Below are 9024 nucleotides of genomic sequence, written 5' to 3' on the forward strand. Positions count from 1 at the left end.
CTAATAAGGCATAGGGCCTTGATTAGGAGGCCGAGAGGGCCATAATTGATTTACTATGCAATTAAATGATTTTATGCATGTTTTAGTGTATTAAATATGCATGTGAACCTATTTATGATTAATTGGGTGATTTTCATATTTTGGCCATATCACGTATATTTGGCATATATGTGGCATGTGTGTGTTGCTTCATTATTATTTGGTTATGCTAGGGTTACTCAGCATGAGACGATCCTAGGAGGTAAGCTAGTGGAAAGTCACAACGAGATTCATTCTTGACTCGAAGTGAGTCAAGGGGTATTTAGTACATTACCGGGATATTGGGTAATGGGAATAAATATTTGATGATAAATTGGGAGTTATTAATCTCAAGGGGAAATACTGGGAGTTTTTACTATTTTACCCTCGATGGTGTTTTCGAGACCCCGAGCATTACGATTTGCTTGAGGTTACTTAAGCTTGAAGTAACCTATTAGAATTATAAAAGAACATTTAGAATGTTCTCTCTTCCTCCCGTTCCCTTTTCGACACCCGATCACATATATGCCTAGTTGCATTGCTTAGTTGTGTATGGCACTGACCCATGAGTCAGAAATTGACACGAGTCATATGGTATTGGCTAAAGAGTCAAGAACGACATTGATGTGTTCAACACAAGCCGAAATGATTAGATCTAATCAACATAAGCATTGAATGAATCATCATGAACATTAATGCTTGACCAACCTCAAGTTCGATGAAAACTAAAACCGCTTGTCTAGTCTAAAGGCAAGTTACTTAGAGCCAGGGCCAAAAAGGCTCAGGTGACTACAACGTCACATGGCTATGGGTGCTGAGCCCAAGTTCGTAACTCACTCATTCGTCACTTATTTGATTAGGGTGCAGAGCCCAAAGTGTGACTCTTTAGTCATCTATCTGATTAGGGTGCGGAGCCCAAAGTGTGACTCACTCATCTGATTAGGGCTACGAGCCCCAACATGATTACCAAAATCTTAAAGTGTTAATCACTCATCTGATTAGGGCTATAAGCCCCAGTATGATTACCAAAATCATAAAGTGTTATTCACTCATCTGATTAGGGTGCAGAGCCTCAATGCGTGATTTAATTGTCCCTTATTTTAGATGGACACATTGGCCATCTATTTTCATTATGAGTTGATAGTCATTAATTACAGAGATCAGGGCCCATAAATCATCTATACAAAGGGCACGGTCCATAAGTCATCCATAGAAAAGGCATGCCCCATAATCATTATTTGGATTTATTTGCATGCATGAATAGGGCTATTATTGCTAGGCATGTCTATTATGATTTAGTAACATGTTATTACTGTTCATGAGCATATTGAGTTTTCTTGCTGAGCTTCGGCTCACGGGTGCTATGTGGTGCAGGTAAAGGCAAAAAAAAGTTGGACCATCCTTGAGTTGGAGAGCTTAGGTGACGATGTGTATATATGTGGCTGCTCGACTGCCACGGCTGAGGGTTTAAAGAGGAACTATGGTTAAACCCTATTTTGCCGCTTAGGTTGGCTGGTTGTAAATATTTTATTGTAATTAACCTTTAAAATATATTTTCGAGATCCCAATGTATACAGTAAACGTTTTAGTGAAACGTTGTACCTTTGACCAAAATTTTTAACCCTAAATTGTTAATCATACTTAGTTACACGGTTATGGCCAAATGGCTCGGTTAGCGAGTTTATCACTGCTTAAAATGCACACTGTAACAGTCCCTGGGTAGTAGGGCGTTACAAATACTTATAAAGTAAACGTATTAATAAGTATTAATAACATATCGGGTCCCGTTCATGTATAACCACTTTATACAAAGTACCTGCACTTAGATTTCCTACTACATCAATAATCTGAATCTAGATTACATGTATTATTAATACTAGTGAACCGTACTTACAGTATTTAATCCAAAGAATCCACAAAACTTTGTTTTATTGCGAACTGTTCAAATTCGTTCCCTACAATCTTAATCCTCTCGTACCAATACAAGATTGTAGTCACAATAATGAATTTAAGAATTTTATGATATTCATATAATATTATTCTAATAATAATAATAAACAAACAATATATGCAAAAATTCATTTCAATTATTTATTTCATAAAACACTGTTCAAAACATATGATTTAAAGGGCACTAATCCCAACAATCTCCCACTTGCCCTAAAGAAGATGAGGCATCTTTCTCAAACCCATTTTGCTAACATGATCTTTATAAGACTTGGTAGACAAAGTCTTAGTAAAAGGATTGGCAAGGTTATGTTTCGAAGTTATCTTCATAACCGTTACATCTCATTTGTGAACAATATCCCTGATCAAGTGGTATTTCCTCTCAATACGCTTTCCTCTCTTGTGTCTCCTTGATTCCTTCGAGTTTTCTACTGCCCCACTATTGTCATAGTATAGGAAAAATGGCTCATATCTGGAACAATTTCCAGATCGAAATAGAACTTCTTTAGCCATACAACCTCCTTAGCTGCTTCACAAGACGCTATGTGCTTCACTTCCATGGTAGAATCTGCGATACTGGTTTAATACTACGCTAAACCAAAACTCCTCCACCAAGTGTGAACACTTATAAAAAAGTCAATTTCTGACTATCTATGTATGATTGAAAATCAGAATCAGTGTATCCAGTGGGGTTCCGGTCACCACCTGAATATACAAGCAGATATTCTCTAGTTTTCTGAAGATACTTGAGAATATTCTTTACCGCAATCCAATTAGTCAATCCAGGATTGGATTGATAACGACTGACTATAATTACTGCATAACAAATCTCAGGTCTCGTACACAGCATGTCGTACATTAGACTGCCTACCGCAAAGGCATAGAGATACTGTCTCATATCCTCTTCTTCTTGAGGTGTTTTAGGACACTGCTCTTTAGAAATGATAATTCCATGATGGGTTGACATATCACCCTTCTTGGAATTTTGCATACCGAATCTCTCCAGTACCTTATCTATATAAGTAGCTTGAGACATAGCAAAAACTTTGTTTTGACGATCCCGAAGGATCTTTATGCCTAGAACATAGTTTGCATCTCCCAAATCTTTCATTTGAAATTGCTCGACTAGCCATTTCTTTACTTTTGTCAATGTTCCCACATCATTACCAATTAGTAGGATGTCATCAACATAAAGAACCAGGAGTACCACGATGCTATCTTTGATTTGTTTATAGACATAAGACTCATCAACGTTTTGTTCAAAACCATACATTTTGAATTTGTCATAAAATCTCAGATTCCAAGATCTTGAAGCTTGTTTGAGTCCATAAATGGACCTAAGAAGCTTGGAAACTTTTTGCTCTTGACCTTTTACTATGAACCCTTATAGTTGAAACATATAAATGGTTTCGTCAAGATAGCCATTCAGAAAAGTTGTCTTAACATTCGTTTGCCATATCTCATAATACATGCAAGCTACTATGGACAAGAGTATGCAGATGGATTTAAGCATGGCTACATGAGAAAAAGTTTCTTCATAATCTACCCCTTCTCTCTGAGTGTATCCCTTGGCCAAAAGCCTAGCTTTGAAAGTTTCCACTTTCCAATTTGCTCCTCTTTTTCTCTTGAATACCCATTTGTAACCAATAGGTTTAACATATCCAGGAAGATCTTCAAGAGTCCAGATGAAATTAGAATACATCGATTCCATTTCCAGGTTCATGGAATCTTGCCATTTTTCTTTGTCAGAATCTTCCATTGCATCTCTGTATGTTAATAGATCATCTTTGTTTATGTCAGACACAAGCATCTGAATTTCATGTTCATAGTGAGTTGGCTGCCTAGCAACCCTCCCACTACGACAGAGCTCTCTATTGTTCTAACTAGAACTCATGGTTTCCTCTTGTCATTGTTAATTGGAAACATTTGGTGATCTTATTACTTGATCTGAGACTATCTCCTCCAATACAACCTTACTGTGAGGTTTGTGGTTGTTAATATAGTCATATTCAAGAAAGTTTTCATTTTTTGATACAAATGTTTTGTTTTCTTTAAGACTATAGAATATATAACCTCTAGTCTCTTTGGAATATCCCACAAACATGCACAGCTCAATGAGAGATTCCAATTTTCCAATCTTTCCTTTTAGCACGTGTGATGGACAGCCTCAAATACGAAAAATGGTGTAAACTAGGTTTAGTACCATTCCATAATTCCAATGGTGTCTTCTTGATGGATATGGAAGGAACGACATTCAATATGTACATTACACATTGAATGTCATAGCCCCAGATTGATAGTGGCAATGATGAGTAACTCATCGTTGATCTAACCATGTCTAATAACTTCTTGTTCCTTCTTCCAGAAACATCGTTCTGCTGTGGCGTTCCTGGTGTAGTGAGTTCTGATTGAATTCCATGCTCACGCAGGTGGTCCCCAAATTCATAATCCAGGTACTCCCCTTCTCGATCAGTTTGAAGAACTTTTAGTGATTTACCTAATTGTTTTTTAGCTTTAGCTTAGAATTATTTAAACTTTCAAAAGTTTCAGATTTCTTTTACATCAAATATAAGTAACCATATCTAGAATAATCGTCAATGAGGGTGACAAAATATTCAAACCCTCCTCTAGCTTGCACATTAAGTGGTCCACACACATTAGTGTGTACGAGTTGGAGTGGTTCCATGACTCTTGAACCCTTTGTAGAGAAAGGTCTTTTGGTCATCTTGCCTTCCACACAGAATTCACAGACTAGAAGAGAACCAACAATTAATTCTCTTAAAGGTCCCTCATTTTCTAGTCTGTTAATTCTATCCAAACCAATATACTCCAATCTCAAATACCATAGATATGTTTCACTATTGAAATCCATTTTTAGACGTTTGATAGATCTTGGGTTTGCAACTTTAAACATGTCAAAGTTGTATATAGATCTCTCTTTTGCCTTAAGTTTATACAACCCATCATTGTATTTTGCATGACATATTTCAATACCAGAACTTGAGATAACAATCGAATTATTGTTAAAAGAAATATCGAAACCTTGTTCATGCAACATAGAAATAATAAAGTTCCCAATTAATAGACACATTACTAATTATAAACTAAAATTTTCTAAGACATTAGTTTTCTTGTTCTAAATAGAAATCTAAAATTTCTAAAATAAGAACAGATTAAAGTTTTTAAATTGTTCATAATAAAATTAAAATTCCAAATAAAATTAATGATGGACCTTCCGTTTGTTCTTTGATGCCAATGCCTTCCCTTCAGAAGTTAACTCTTTTGTATGAAGATCCATCATTTTTGCAAGGAATAGAAAAATAATTTTAGAATCATGCATTATAACATTCATAATGTTAATAAAACATTAATCACATAAGTGTAAAAGTAAAGGCAAATCTGAATTTACCTTTTTTGTCCTTTTTCACTAACTCCATAATATCTGGAGATCCAACATCTTTATGAATTATATGACAACTTATACGATGTCTTGATGTGTTCGCACTTGTCTTTGTAATCTTTTGGCAGACTTTTGAGTAAACAAAATTGCCCCGTGTGATTTTCCTTTAACGATTTGGTATATTTTTCATGCATGTTATAGATATGATCTATAGGTGGCTCTTCAAGCGATGGTTGACATACAATATAAGAAATCCCAATTTCTCTTAGAATGTACAACATACAAACGTGCCAAATATGAATTCTTTTGGGATCAAAATCAACATTTTCTAGAGTATAGTCAACTTGTCGAGAGAGATAATCAGTCATGATTGCTGAAATGAATAAATAATATCATAATGAATTTAACATATATTATGAATATCAACAATTTTTTGAATAGTGAATATGATGCATGAATGCAACAAATTTAAATAACACATAAAAAATAATTATTACTAATTCCGTGATAAATTAAACTAAAAATTAATGGACTAGCCTTAGGGTAGGTCAGACTAATATTAAATTAATTCCAAGACACTTCTCAAATTCATAAGTGAAAACTTTAAATCAACTATTTTCTCTTTTGACTTAGAAAAACCGCTAGTCTGGTCAAGATTAAATAGTCCGCTCGAAAGCCTAGTTAAGCTTTGTGAGTGTAACCCATTATTTTAGATTAATGACTTAACTAAAGAGTATGCCTTAGGGTCAGTCAAACTTGAAATAAATCATCAATCCTATTCTATATAGAAGTTAACCTTGAATAATAACACAATCAGAAATCTTCCATAGGGGGACGCAAACAAAGGCGCCTCCAGGCCCATTCCATCAAAAATCAGTGTTAACTAATAATGGAGACCATAGGAGTTATTTTTATTACCCCTTCTCCCACTTACTATTTTAGAATATGTGTTTTCTCAAAACATCCCATGCTTTTTAATCAATTAAATTAATCAAATTAATTTACCAAATGATATTCTAATAATTACTAATCTAATTAAGAATATAAATCATTAAACAAGATTTAATCATCTTACTAAATAGGCCCTTAAACTATCTAGTCAATAAATGCTCTAGTTATAAAGAATATCATTTGCATGTCTAATTATATTAAGTATCAAATAGGTCTTGAAATTAACACTTAAAATCAATTTACTGCTTTGTTCTAGATTAATTATATGATTAATTTAATGCATATAATCAAAGAGGACGTTCCTAATTCAAACATGTTTATACTCGATATGAGATGTATGCTTGAATTAGATATACTGTGTGGGTAATATGAATGACATGTTATAATACAGGACAATGTTATTAAACACTTTTAATACATTTAAACATTTAAATAAATAATTAAGTAAATAAATTCAAGCCGGGTGGTTTGGGTAATTCTAGAAAAATCACAACACTTGGAATAATTTACAAAATAAATAAAAATAAAATCAAGGCATCATGTAGAATCTCCATCTCCATCTTTATGGGCCTTTTATTATTTTTATGCCATGTAGCCCATTTTTTAAATATAAATGACTTCAATAATTTTAAACAATCTTTTAAAATATTAAACTTGGGTAATAAAAGCCTAATGAGTCATTTATGTCCAATTTGAACTTGAGCCACGCAATTCAAAATTTAAATAGAATTTTAAAATTCAAATTAACAATTTGGGCCAAGCCCACAAATTCAAAGAACCTAATTAATCACTCTAGGGCTTGGGTTAGGAGCCAAGTGATAATTAGGCTTGCAATTTTAGGGCTCAACTTGGTGGGGCAACTCCAAGAGCCACCAGCCACCAAGCTGTAGTAGCTCGTGCTCAACAAAGCAGCTAGGGGCTTGGCTAGGCATGCAAGGCACCCAAGAACCCAGCTCCAGGTGTGCACGACATGGTATTCATGCAGGCAGGCAAGCAGGCACGTGGGTAGGCGCGTGAGTTGTGCAGGGGATACGACATGGGCTCGGGCACACTAGTGCTACGCTAGGCAGGCACGGGCCACGCGCAGGGGTCATGCGATGTGTGCTATGGCGTGGCTGGGTGAACCTGGGGGCTGGTGGACTGGGCAACCATGTGGCTAGGGTTAGGGTTTGTCGAGAGGGTCTCAGCAACCTTTGGGGCTCGGGGCTCGAGATTACACTTTTGCAATTAATCATACTATTACATAAAATTAAATTACAAAAAATCTCATGCCCCATATGGCTTACAATTTTGTAGATCTAGAAAAATGTTGAGGAAATTATGTACTACGCAAGTGCACGTAATTGTAAACAAGTAATAAAGTGATAAATAGAGTATCGTTCCAAGATGATTGAATATTAATTACCAATGAATTAATTTCTTAATTCTATTTGGTTACTAAAATTTAGATTTCAAGAATAAAAAGAAAAAGAACAAAATAACTAAATTAACAATTGAAAATTAAAAGAAACAAATAACTCAATGGATGAAAAACCTAAGGTATTTAATTTCATCATTAATCCACTCTATTATATCATCAATACAATTTTTATTATTCTTTCTCTCCTTGTGATAGCAGGTTTACTAAAGCAATCTATATTCTTATTATGATATATAAATCTTAACCTATATGCAAACTTTCTACATTTCTGTGATAAGTTTCAACATACAATAGACATTAACACATAGAAACCTAAGAACTACACAAACCATACAGATACTCTCGTCCAATATCGAAATTTGTGTCTAACAACTATAGCATATTTAACTCACTTTTCAGATTTTGAATTAAAATCATATAAATCATGCAAATAGTGATCAATCATTCACAAGCATTTAATACAAATTGAATAAATCACAAGTATGAAGAAGAAATCATAAAACTTGCATTGAATAATAACAGAGTATCAAAAGACTACATTAAAACCTTAGAGAATAAAATTAGTTCATGGTAAAGAATATAAAAAGAAGTAAGAAAAGAGAGAGAGGAAATAGAGAGAGGTCAAGAAGAAAGAGAGATATCTAAAAAATTAGAAGCATTTTTTTATAGTGATAAGGCTGTGAAAATAATTTTCCAGATGTTTTCATTTGTTACTTCATAATGCTCCAAAATATCTTCATTTGAATTTCAAATCCCGTAACTCTAGCATGCGTAATCTTGTTGCTCAAATATCACCAAGTAAACGTCTGAATTTGGCTTTTCTTGTGAAACAAGCTTTCATATATCATTGAATAAGCTTTCCAACGCCACCAAGAACACATAAATCAGATAAGTGGGTTGGGTGATATGTTCAAAATACCGAAACTGTCTCAGATTCAAAATATCTCAGATTTTTCCAACAATTTAAGTTTGAATTCTCCTTTATCTTCCTCAATCAATTCAAATAAATATTTTCTATGGTTTTCTCTTGATTGAAGATAATATTTCAAATAAATTTTGAAATATTTCTCATATATCCATGTAACAAATGACAACTTGAAAAATACAACAACCACACATAAAAAGAACTAAAAATATGAAATATTAATAATAAAACTAATAAAAACTAAGACTAAAAAGTATTAAAAATCTATCTTATTAAAAAAATAAGAACAATTCCTAAACCCAAAACACCATATAATTAACGACTCTTAAGATTATACATTCACCAAAATAAACATCCATCCAT

This window comes from Humulus lupulus, chromosome 3 (genome assembly GCF_963169125.1).
Source record: "Humulus lupulus chromosome 3, drHumLupu1.1, whole genome shotgun sequence".
Taxonomy (NCBI): Eukaryota; Viridiplantae; Streptophyta; class Magnoliopsida; order Rosales; family Cannabaceae; genus Humulus; species Humulus lupulus.